Source organism: Anabrus simplex, chromosome 1 (genome assembly GCF_040414725.1).
Source record: "Anabrus simplex isolate iqAnaSimp1 chromosome 1, ASM4041472v1, whole genome shotgun sequence".
NCBI classification, from domain to species: domain Eukaryota; kingdom Metazoa; phylum Arthropoda; class Insecta; order Orthoptera; family Tettigoniidae; genus Anabrus; species Anabrus simplex.
The window spans coordinates 1216068449-1216080930 of NC_090265.1; positions in this window are offsets into that span (position 1 = coordinate 1216068449).

The following is a 12482-nucleotide window of genomic DNA, read 5'->3' on the forward strand; positions in this document are numbered from 1 at the left end:
GCCTTAAGTTAGGTACCATCCCAGCATTTGCCTGGAGGAGAAGTGGGGAAACAACGGAAAACAACTTCGAGGATGGCTGGGGTGGGAATCTAATCCACCTCTACTCAGTTGACCTCTCGAGGCTGAGCGGACCCCGTTCCAGCCCTTGTACCACTTTTCAAATTTCGTGGCCAAGCCGGGGACCGAACCCGTGCCTCCGGGTGTGGCAGCTAATCACGCTAACTACCACACCACAGCGACAAATCAATATCCTTACTTCCGAATTATAAAGGAAACAAAATTATAGGAGCAGAGACAAAATACATGCAGATGGTTAGGAAGCAAATCACCGTGTTTCTCATATTTCCTTCGTAATAAGTAGACCTGGGATTTTTGGCTCTAAAAAAATTAGTTTTAGGCGCCTAAAATAGGCTTTTAAAACAAGTAAATATGCTTTTAAAAGAGAAAACAGGCACTTAAAATATGTTTTAAAAATGTGTGGATAGGCAGGAAATAGAGTTTAAAATATTACAATATACACTTAAACTGTAACGTGATACTTTTTTACTTTAACAAACGTGGTATCCCTATTCTTAACCGAAATAACTGCAAAATTAAGACATAATAAAAAAGACATTTATCAAAAACAATATAAAAAGTAATGTGACAAAAAAAAGTTATGGATTATATGATATACCATTATCAGTACTGATCTAAAACCTTAATACTAAAATCACTGTACACAATTACAGCACTGTAGGCATCCAATAACGGCATAAACGCGAATGGAGTATGTGTTTATTATTTGTGAGGAACATTCCTACAGTACTTTCATTCGTAGTTTGCTTTACAGTACATAACAATAATCTTCTCCAAATTTTCCACAGTCAGGCTGTGTCTTTTGTCTGTTAAAATCATTTTGAAAGCAGAAAAAGTGCGCTCCACACTCACAGATGTTAGAGGGGCATAGGAAAATTTATCTACATTTTTCAATTCAATTTCACTTGGTAAGTCTACCTTTTCCCCATCCATTACCTGATGTACCCTTTTCAGCACTGAATAACCTGAGTTCTTCTGCAGTACACTAGACCACTTGTCTCTTATTTTGTCCCCTACCTTGCCCCTAGCACTTTGTATGTTATTCTCAGCTTCCTCAATTACGGAAAATTGCTGTTTGAGACTGTTTCCTTTTTCCTCCATTTCTGTAATGGTGACTGGAAGAAATGAAAAATTTGCCTGAATATACGCAATGTCTCTCTGAACACTGGAACAATCATTTAACAGCTCTTTGACAGACGACACACATGCAGAGTTGTCCGTTAAAGGCAAATTGTCTATCACAGTCATGATTTCCTCAAGATGTTCTGCATAATACAGGGCAGCTTCCATCCAGGAACCCCAACGGGTGATGATTGGCTGTGGTAGAAGGGGAATAGAGGGGAGTTTCTCTCGAAAGATGGCTATTCTTGATGGAGCCTTACAGAACACTTTCTTCATTGTTGAAATGAGAGTATTTACTGCAGGAAACTCGGCCCTAATTGTTTCTGCGAGTCTATGCAAGGCATGGGCCATGCAAGTAACATGAATTAAAGAAGGATAGAAAGTTTTGAGGAGAGGTGCAGTGGCAATCATGTAGGAAGCAGCATCGGAGACAAGGAGAAGGACTTTAGAATCATCAACACTCCCAGGATACAACAATTGCAACCCCTTTTTGATGAAGTATGCAATGCTTTGACTATTGACTTTCTCAAGCTGTTTAGAGCAAAGAAGGTGAGCGGTAGATGCCTGATTGGGTTCCAGTTTTCCTACTATAAGGTTAGCAATGTACCTGCCCACAGAGTCGGTGGTTTCGTCCACACACAACCATATGCAAGACTCCCCAATATCCTCCCTGATGGACAAAATGACCTCATTGTAACAAATATCTAAGTAGTTCTTCTTTAATGTAGATGCTGATGGGATGTGCTGCTTGGTGTATTTCTCTAAAAAATCTCTGAAAACCGGATTATGCACAGCATTCCAGGGGATATTTGCTGCAACTAGGGCTCTACACATATCAGCATAGAAACCATTATGGGTTCCGCTTCCACCACAGCCAATCATCACCCGTTGGGGTTCCTGGATGGAAGCTGCCCTGTATTATGCAGAACATCTTGAGGAAATCATGACTGTGTTTGTGTGAGCAGAGTCTGTCTAATGTTACTTTTCATGGCTGCTTTCGCTTTGTCACTGGCAGTATCTGCATACTGCTGAAGGTGGCATTTTTTCTCATGTGAAATCTAAAACACAATAAAGTGATGTCAATTAGAGACTAAGATGAGGAATAGAAAAGGTGAGCTATTGAATAAAATTTGTAATTTTGTACTATTTAAATTAAGCCATTATTACTCTAAAGTTAATTAAGAACAAGAACACTACAGTCCCCGAAGGGCCTTGGCTTTTAATAACGGTTGCTGACCAGCTCATGGCCTGCAGATAATGGGTGGAGTGTGGTCAGCACGATACATCCCTCAGCCGTATTGCCTTGCCTCCGTGACCCCTGCCCACTGTAGCTTCTCAATTGTCCTCACGATGCTGGGTCAACACCGTTCCAGACCTCATAGATTTCTAAGTTACTGCCGGTACTAGAAATCCAACCCAGGTCGTCTGAACTAGGTCTCTACAATTAATTAGAGGAGCCAATATCAAAACCTTAGTTTTAGATTAATATGAAATTTACGATATATGCACATACCTGTTTATTGCAGTACTGGCAGAAAATAATCTTGCCATCAAAATTCATCCCTGGAAATTGTACAAGCCATTGTTGTATAAGTGCACTCTTAGATGATTTCGTTTTAGGCATGATGAACTATATTCACTTAAACAAATGTTCTTTCACTGGAGACTTGACACAGAATGTCCCTTCTTACTACCTGCTCCTTGTTCTTCCTAGATAATCTCCCCCCCCCCCCCCCTCACCCCGTCACTCGACACAGTACGTCCTTTACTACCTGCTCGTTGTTCTTCTGAGCTAATCCTCCACCTCCACCCTTCACTCAGCATTCCTTTGGTGACAGTTGTCCGGGAAGAGCACATTTCTGTGAAAAACCCACCCTCTCCTGTTCTGCTCGTTCCAGGATGTCCATTGTGTTATTGTAAAAATTATAGAAGTTGAATTTTATTTTAAATGTAGAAAATAGGCATTTTAGGCACTAAAATAGTAAAATAGGCTCTAAAGGTCCAAATAGGCATTTTAGGGCACTATAAAACTCTGTTAATGTAAGGTATTTATCATGAAACGTCAACATATTTTTAAAAAATCATGTTATTTCGTAAGGAACGAAGTAGGCATTTGCCTTAAAATCCCAGGTCTAGTAATAAGTCAGTGATTATGAGAAGAATATGGGTTGAGAGCAAAGAGATATAGCACCATGGGAGCCTGTTCGCGGTTCGACAGCAAGGATAAAAATTAGGAGTGTTCACAAATTAAGTGCTGTTATTTTCACTTTAATGACCGTATTTCTCTTTGTTAACCTGGGTCCTTAATTTTCTGTAAGCAATACAATACTCCGGTGATGATATCCAGATTATCCATTTTATTAATTTATTACTTAACAATTTATGAATTGCTTAACATGAGGAAATATACCATATAAATAATGTTGGAAATTATAATGAAATGTGGTTGTTAAAACGGGTTGTAAAGGTGATCGCAAATAATTTGAAGTGACAACATGATCATTATTGCGAAAACTTACATAAAGTCGAAGAAAAGAAAGGAATATGACCTATTCAACTAGAAGCGAGCTTCATATTATAGACAAAAGTATGTTTAAATTCCATTGCTCTCCTCAGCTTGTATCAGTCGTTTATTTGGGTACTACATTGTCATTTATATGATAGAGCATTTAAAATATAATCTGAACTTTCAAGAAAAGTTAGTCCCTGATGGCATCAAGTCAAATGTGTGTATAAACATTTGAGCAAAGCATTCCACCTGGTAGATAGGACATAAGAAAGGTAATCCAATTTGTAGGTATGGTCATTGAAAGAGTTGATCTGTAACATTGGGCCTATTTGAGTTGAAATACTGGCTGAAACCTAAACTGACCCAAGCATGTCTAAATATTAATTTTAAAATTTACACCCATCTCTGAGGAAATCAATTTATTATTCCGTAATACACTAAAAATCGTGCTACATGAACATACACATCATAAACTCCAACGTTTTACATCACTCCTGTGTCGCTTAAACTGTGTTGCAATCTTCGCCTTTACGACCGGGAAGATGACCCTTAGGATGTATGTAAATACACGCACAACTGCACCGATCAAGCAACCACCAAGCAGAATGCCACGCTCAAATGAGAGGCAGTATTTCAGTTGAAGTTTTAGTACTAGTGTAGAAAAACCAGAGGCGTGTTCTGAGCAGTGTAATAAGCGTCTAGATGGTGCAACGAGTAAACTCGACCTATAGAAACTGCCTACAATGGCGGCAATTGGAGTGCCAGCACGTGATTGTTTTGATTTGTGTAACTCGTGTTGTTGCCAAATATCTACGGAAATTTGAATATTATTAATTGAAAATTATACCTATTTATAACCTTTAAAAGGCCCTAGAGGCTCTTTCAGTTCTGTAAGGAGCTGTTTATTGTTTATAAGCGTATGTATTCGAACAATTCCGTTGGTAATAAAGTGATTGTCCTTATGTTCTTCTCAAAACTTGTTTCCTTTATATTTTCACTTACCTGTGCAGTATGTTTATAGGTTAATCAGATGGGTCGTATGTGGTCTGTACATGGATGTTATGTAAGTCCATCCAATTATAAGGGCAGAGCAAACGCTTCGGTGTTCAGATTTCAAAAAGACCTAGTTAGGTGCATTCATAGGGAAAACTTCGAACCAAGTGATACTAGTGTTGTGTGCATTAATAATTTTGATATCAAATTTATTGTTAGGGAAGACATTATAGCCATAATAGGCGGCGATCCAGTTCGGATGGCACATAAACTTCTGAAGTTACCTAATGGTGCCTATCATAGCATTTTTCCCAATCAGCCAACGTACCTAAATATAAAATAATATTACCGAGCTCGGTAGCTGCAGTCGCTTAAGTGCGGCCATTATCCAGTATTCGGGAGATAGTTTTCAGTCGTTTCCCATTTTCACACCAAGTAAATACCACGGCCGCTTCCTTTTCACTCATAGTCCTTTCCTTGCCCATCGTCGCCATAAGAGCTATCTGTGTCGGTGCGACGTAAAGAAACCTGGAAAGAAGTTAAACCAGTCCCGGAAAGATCCAAAAAAAGCGTGACTCAGAGTTACGACTGAGATATGAACTTATTTTAGACGGGTACAAGAATGATTTAATTGAATCATTTCTATATAAAATACAAGAGGATCATGTGCCATCAATTCCGATGAATTTTAAGGTGACTAACGCTTTAATGTTCAGCCTGGGCCACTCGGGCCACCTGGGCGAGGTTCTTGCCATTCTCTCCAGTTGTATCCCCGACCCAGAGTCTGAAGCTCCAGGACACTGCCCTTGAGGCGGTAGAGGTGGTATTCCTCAATGAGGCCGAGGGAAAAACTGACCCTGGAGGGTAAATAGTTAAAAAGAAGAAGAAATGTATTTGCACGTTTTACGGAATGGGCTATGGTTAACGATGTTTTTATCGTGTTTCATATGATGTTAATAATGTTATTCGTTGACATGCATTTATCTTATTTGCCGCCCGGAGTTTCATACGTGAAATATTTTTACTCGTTTTGTGTGTGTGTTTGATTCAACATGACGTTGATAAAATAATTCCGCCTTCGTTGTTTTTCCACTGAAATTGCAATTAAAATTACGCGATAACGTTGGTTTTGCTGCATAATTATATTTTGAGTTCATGAGTTGCATTGTGATGTTTTCTTTAGTTGACTCAGAATGAACAGATATTAACTTTCCCTTTATCTCTCATGTAGTCCATCGGTGTCCGTCATGACTTTTCTAGATTATGGTCTGATGTAATTGTAGTTGGTCTTCGAACATGGCGTATAATCACATTATGTCAAGAAGGATGGCCAACAATGGCAATTTCGCGACGTGTGGGCTGTAACCAGATTGATGTGGTTGGAATATTGCCGCGGTATAGGGAGACAGGAACTGTTGATGGCATGCCACCCACAACTCCTCCAAGGGCTACGACTGCAGTGGATGACTATTAACTCCGAATTTCAGCAATTTCACTGTGCTAAATAATAATTCCTCTTCTTACAAGTTGCTCCACGTCTCACTGACACTGATAGGTTTTATGCCGACGATGGGATAGAAAAGGGCTAGGAGTGAGAAGGAAACGACCGTGGCCTTAATGAAGGAACAGCCCCAGCATTTGTCTAGTGTGAAAATAGGATACCAAGGAAAACCATCCTCAGAGCTGCCGACAGTGGGGTCCGAGCCCACTATCTCCCGAATACTATCTCACAGCTGTGCTCCCCTATTCGCACGGCTAACTCGTTCGGTCTGAATAATGATCTTCGTGCAGCCACAAGTCACCGATTTTTAACTAAAACTGTGAGAAACAGGTCGCCCGGTCCACATCATCACACTCGGCGCACAGGGCGAGCCCATTTCGCAAAACTAGACGTCATGGAGCACGGTACAGATGGGCCCATTGTCTCTTCAGAACTGGCATAAAGTCCTTTTAATCGATGAATCTCGCGTAAGCCTTGTTCCTGACGATAGTCAGAAACGTATTGGGAGATAAGCTGGTCAGGCTTCCCGTCTCATATACAGTGTCCAACTCAAGCAGCAAATTGGTTGTTACGTGATGGTTAAGGGTAGCATTATGTCGTGTCATCATACACCACCCCTAGTTATGCAGGGCAATGTCACGCCTGTGCGATGCATGGGTGACATCCTTCGACGCATAGTGAGGAGAATAGTGTGCAAATCCATCGTGCAATTCTCGTTAATTACTTCCTTCGTACAGAGCTAGAGAGGCCACCGTGTTCCCGCACATAAATATGGAATAAATTAAAGAAGCCTGGTTATGAATGCCACGACCCACCAACCATTCTGGAGATATACGCCGAATCACCATTGACGAGTGGGAGAGTTTGGACCAACATTACTTTGATGGACTAGTGGGCAGTATGCCTAGACGAATTCAGGTATGCATTAATGCAAAGGGAGTGTTACCTAGTATTGAAGGTATTGACGTATAACTGAAACTGAGAAAGCAAAACTGTATTGTTGTAGAGGCTCTCATTCTTTATTCTTTTGGGCAATAAATAACACTGATTTTAATACCTCTGTGTGTCTTTCTTTCATTATCTTGTAAAGAGACAGAAACGTTTTTGTCCAAAGTGATTAAAAACCAATTCACATGAGTATTACGAGGATTTTGCATCATACTAAATGTAAATCGGATAAGGGTTCTACAAGGATGAGGTCTTCGCAGTGTATTTCATCTACTTGCATTCAAAAATATGTGATCAAATAGGTGATTTGTTACAGTTTCAGAGCATGAAACTCTCCACAGTCTCCATGATCTCTACGATCAAAATTAAGACATTTACAGTCAAGACACAGCTTAGTTAAAAAAATATTAAATGGAATCGTCGAACACAAGAATGTAAAATAAATGAAGTGCTCTGTTGCTGCTGGTCACATGACCCTCATGGCTCTTCTTTGGCTTTACGGATACGTTATGTTTTAGCCGATTCATCCCGTGGGATTTGGTACTTATTGGAATGAAACGTGATTTTTAACGTCCTATTTGATATCGATTTTGACCTTTTTGACGATGTTTTCTTTTCACATTATCGAACTTCCTCCTGAATGTCGAATGTTGAATTTCCTGAATTTGGTACCTTTCAGAAACTAGCTTCCTAATGTGGCCAGTGGCAACTACGGCATATATGGAGGGTCAGTTGCACCGCCCACTGTGGCAGAATACTCCTCAGGAGACCATCCAACGTCTCTATGTCTCCATACACGACCGTACCGCCGCCTGTGTCCGTGCTACGGATGGTTCAACATTAAGTGCGTCCGACAAGTGTTCGTTACACTGCAATAAATACTCCAGGCGATACAACATTTTGATGTATTCTTTCGATATCATGTCCTTTGTATGTATCGAATTGCGTATCCCTGCGACGGATCCTTCATGGTTATCATAAGCAAATGTGTAAAATTACTGTCCTTTTCTCGAGTCGTTAGCTAATTGGGATAGGCCTACGTCCAGTACTGTAATGAAAAAAACCTACAACCTGTTTTCCAGTCATTGACCGGGTCAGGGATGGAATGAATGAAGCAGATATAGGCTATTAGTACGATGGGGTCGCCACTCCCAAAGTGATTTATTAATGACTGATAGATGCAATGAAATGAGAATGGAGAGTGTTGCTGGAATGAATGATGACAGGGAAAACCGGAGTACCCGGAGAAAAACCTGTCCCGCCTCCGCTTTGTCCAGCACAAATCTCACATGGAGTGACCGGGATTTGAACCACGGTATCCAGCGGTGAGAGGCCGACGCACTGCCGTCTGAGCCATGGAGGCTCTCCAGTACTGTAATAAACACTGTAAATATTTAGTTATAACCTGTATTCTCATTGTGCATTCGTGACATAGACCTTTTTAACTACTCGGACATCAATTTAATTCTTCGGCAATGCAAATTGCTTGGAAATATTAACGTAAAGTTATATCCAAATTCGACTCTAGAATATTCCTAACACGTAGTGATGTAATGGTGCTTAGCTGTGTGTTTTAACTCGATGTCATTTTATGATGGTGATAAACTCATGATTACAATTAATGATGTTAACATTTCTATTATAGTCATTTCAAATTGAATCGTTACACTTTCATTATCTTTCAACTCAAATACGTGTTGTTTAAACTCAATGGTAAATCCGTTGGTAATTCGTCATTATCATCACGTATCATAGAAATGCATTTCTGTAACTCTTCATTCGTTTTCCATTGTTTTTTTTACTGATTACAATTCATGCACTCATTCATTCACATGCTAAACTCAACGCCTTGTCGATGCAATCATTCTCCTCTATCATTTGCTGTCCTTTTCAGTTTCATGTAATTGCCACGTTCTAGTCTCTTCTCGTTGTCTTCCAATTACTTCCTCCTAGACATTCCTATTCCATTCTTCCCCCATATTTTACCGTCAATAATATTAATGCTGAAAGTGTATCTGATAAGCAAGCCCAATAAATTTCGTTTCTCACTTTTCCATTTCCTTTAAAAATCTTCCCTCGTCACTTACTTCTCTTAAAACATTCAAGTTCGTTTTTCTTGTTATCTAATTCATTCTTGTAACTTTGTAGATAGCCAAATTCCTCGACCTTCCAGGGGGTTCCTCTCCAGTTCACTCTGAGTCCAATTTTCACTTCCATAGAGCAAGGCACTCCTTAAAATTTGTTTTGCAAAGGAATTTCTGACACATATTTGCTGCTTCGGATACTTCTCTTTGTGATACATGCCTGCTTTGCCAGTGCTATCTTTTTCATCACCTCCAGTAAACATTTATATTCCTCTGTGATCCTGCTGCTAAGATAACAGATTTGTTTCACCTGATCAATTTTGATGCCATCTATTTTTATAGTGGTTTCGACTTCCTTCGAACTATCATTGTTTATTTTCTTGTTGTTGATTTTTAATTTCTAGTTTTTAAGAGTCTAATAACACTTTCAGCATTTTGTTCATTTCTTTCTCCCAATCTATAATTTTTACAACGTCATCAGCAAATCTGATACTGTGTTTAATTTCAACATTCACTTTTATTAATCACTATTATTTTGGTACAATAATGTTTCTTTAATCATTGTTTGAAATGTATTGGATAAGTTTGAAAACTATCCGCTTACGTGATGCCATATTGACATTTATGATTTTCGTTATACATACATGTCTACCTGGAACTTTGTCAATACGCACATATTATTCTTCATTTTCTACTATTTACTTATAATTAAAATGGTAGCCTAACGACTGTCACTTGGTCTACTTTTCTTCTCTTACCTTGCAAGGAAAAGATAAATGTTCCCCTAGGTAACGTCTTCCTCTTCCACATTGTTGAAAAATGATTCATTACTGTTCCGTTGTTGAAAGATTGTTCATTATTGTTCCGTCATCTTTGAGTTACTTCATATGTTGATTGCCAGTTATTCGGTAGTATTGTTTTATAACGTCTGTTTTGAATGTCATTTGTTTCATAATACAACTCATTTTTATTATGCTCAGCGTATATTTCCGTGTTCCGCCTAGGGTTGGGATATTATTCCATTTTTATATGCACTTTTGGATATTTGTTCATTATTGTTCCGATATTCTGGGTATCTTCGCTGCGCGAGCAATAACTCGTTTCCCATAATGCTCTTCCTATCCATTAGTTTCCTTAAGACTGGTTACGCCCCCCAGCCAGGCATCGTTATGTAGTCGATCAGTACAATGTTTGTTGTGTTCATTTTCCTAGGCCAATAAATAAAGGAGACTGAATCTCATTGTAACGTATTCTAAGAAGGTATATTTACGCACTCCTGCAGTATAATGCAATTAATGTTAATTTTTCTTTACACAGTAATACAGGAAAATGACCACAACGAACGTTTTTCTGATGGACTGCATGTCCATACCTGACTGGGAGGCGTGACCAGTCTTAAGAAGGATAATAGATCGGAAGAGCGTTGTAGGGTACGAGGTATTGCTCGCGCAGCGATGATATTCATTCCTCATTATACAATTCATAATTTACTACTTTCATTGCACTATTATTAAAAATACTGTTGTTATTCTTTCTTTATTTTAATCATATAACCGTATCCATTAGTCCTTATTCAAGCTTCCATAAATAGTTGTCTGAAATTTATTCGTTTCGCTTTGATTTCTTTTATATTACGAGTCGTTTAGTAGCATTCGTAAACATTTCATCATGTTCTGTTTCAATTACATGTAATTTGAAATTAACTCGTTATTTGTTTCACTTCTGTTATGTTATTCAAGCTTATTCGTAATTGTTTCCTGTTTTATTATTTGACTTTAGTTGTTCGATACTTGTTAATACTCTTTACTTTTGACTGTATAAGTTGATAAGACGATATTTATTTATACTCTTTATTTTTTACTGAATAAGTGAATAAGTAATATACTGAGTGCATTACAGACAAGCCGTTGATAGCTTAAGAACTATCTTTCACATAAAAATCAAATTATACCATACGTTCTTCTTCTTCCTCTTTCTCTTCGACGCTCCAGTCTGTCTCTCGGCGTCGGGCCTTCTAACCGTTTTCGGTACTCAGTTCTGTCACATATGAGTTGCCTTACTTCATTTGGGTCCTTTACTCGGTACTTCGCGATTTCACTGACTACCTGATCCCAATTAATCCATGGAAGTCCTTTCCTTTTACTTCCCCATGTGTAGCTTCAAACACTTTCTTAGATTTCCTCACAGCATCCATACGCACCAGGTAACCAAATCATTTGAGTCAATATTGCCATTGTCATTGTCAATATCATTTACTACAGAAGTCATCCCAAGCTTTTCTCTTACAGCTCTGTTCCGTATTCTCTCTTGTTCATGTTGACAACTCGACAATTTGACGTAGGTAGGTAGTTTGTTATTCTGCAGGCATGCATCTTTCCTCTAGGCCAAGTTTCTGAGTCAAACAATAAAGTGGGAATGAACACAGTCTTATAGATCTTGGTATTCTGTGACACTTCTTTCCTGCTGACTAAGCTCTGAGTCAGCTGGGAATACCTGGTATTGGCTTTCTGAACTCTGTTATTGATTGCATTTTCTATCTTAGCACTTTCAGAAATTCAAATTGCTTTAAGAACTGACTTGCTCCAATTTTTCTCCCTTCCAATAGATGTTCATATTTCATTCTTGCCTCCAAACTTCATCACTTTGCTCTTTGAGGTATCCACATGACATTGAAATAAACAACACAGAGCGAGTTAGCCGTGCGGTTAGGGCCGCGAAGCTGTGAGCTTGCATTCGGGAGATAGTGGGTTAGAATCCCACTGTCGGCAGCCCTGGTGATTTCCCACTTTAAAACCGGGCAAACTCTGGGGCTGTATTTTAATTAAGGCCATGGCTGCTTCATTCTCACTACTAGCCTTTTCCTATCCTATCTTCACCATAAAACCTACCTATGTCGGTGCGACGTAAAGAAAATTGAAAAAAGAAACGAAAATGTATTTCACCTAGTTGATGTCACGCGCTGAATGGAGAAGGGTGTAGCTTAATTTTACTATCGATTCGTGGTGTCTGGAATCTTTCAGTCAGTGCAACTTCTGACTCGGTGAATGTAAGGTGGTCTTTCTGGTTTCAGTCTACAGTCCTGATCTTAGTCTATATATTTTGTGTAAAAAATATTAGTTTTAATGGTTCTGTTCGAGTTATACAGAGTTGGTTTCGCAATTAAACCCATTCCCCACAATGTCGACTTATACTCGTGAAGAAGACAATTTCAAAACACTAAAATCTTATTTCTCAAAAAAAACATTTC